Source organism: Apium graveolens, chromosome 7 (genome assembly GCF_009905375.1).
Source record: "Apium graveolens cultivar Ventura chromosome 7, ASM990537v1, whole genome shotgun sequence".
Taxonomy (NCBI): domain Eukaryota; kingdom Viridiplantae; phylum Streptophyta; class Magnoliopsida; order Apiales; family Apiaceae; genus Apium; species Apium graveolens.
This window is the reverse complement of record NC_133653.1, coordinates 197303662-197304475: the sequence shown is the minus strand read 5'-3', so window position 1 is coordinate 197304475 and position 814 is coordinate 197303662. Positions and strand designations below refer to the sequence as shown.

The window sequence follows — 814 nt, the reverse complement described above, 5'->3', positions numbered from 1 at the left end:
CAGGCATGCCATGATGTGGGCACTTCCTTAGCATCTCCTTATATCGATCCCATGCCTCACACAGAGATTATCCAGTTTGCTGAGCAAACTGAGTAAGAGCATTCCTGATTTCAGCAGTATTCGCCATAGGGAAGAATTTAGTGAGAAATTTTTGAGCAAGATCTTCCCAAGTGGTGATAGACCCTGCTGGTAAAGAATGTAACCAGCACTTAGCTTTGTCCCTCGGAGAGAATGGGAAGAGTTGCAGCTTGATAGCATCTTCAATCATATCATTGAACTTGAATGTGTCGCAGATCTCGATAAAATCCCTGATATGCATATTGGGGTCTTCAGTAGGAGAACCTCCAAATTGAACTGAGTTATGTATCATCTGAATCATGCTTAACTTGATCTCAAAAGTGTTAGCCCTGATGGCTGGCCTGATGATGCTTGACTGAATGTCATTGATCTTAGGCTGAGAATAGTCTATCAAAGCCTTAGGATTTTCTGCTTGATCACCCATCTCTACTAAAACTGGTTCCTCGACTTTCTCTTCTTCTTCTACCTTCTTTTCTTCTTCAAAAACTTCCTTTCGAACCACCACAACTTCTTCTTCGGTTTTATCCAGTATTCTCTTACGAGTACGCGAACGCTTATGCATACACCCTCGCTAGAGTACCTGAAATAAGACAAGGAAACAAATAAGTAACAATGTCCGAGTCAATGAACTTTAACGACCACTGATGGAAAATACATAAACTAAAAATTAACACTGTAGTCCCCGGCAGCGGCGCCAAAAATTTGTTAGTCGCTAAACACGCGCTAAAATTTCACG

The 814-nt window shown here is 41.5% G+C and overlaps 1 non-coding gene across 1 annotated transcript; it reads left to right on the top strand.

Annotated features, from left to right (window-relative positions):
• The first annotated feature begins 5 nt into the window (after positions 1-5).
• LOC141675506 (small nucleolar RNA R71) lies at positions 6-112 on the top strand. The gene has a single exon (XR_012556155.1). It is a non-coding gene; the product is annotated as a small nucleolar RNA R71 (small nucleolar RNA).
• Positions 113-814: the final 702 nt, after the last annotated feature.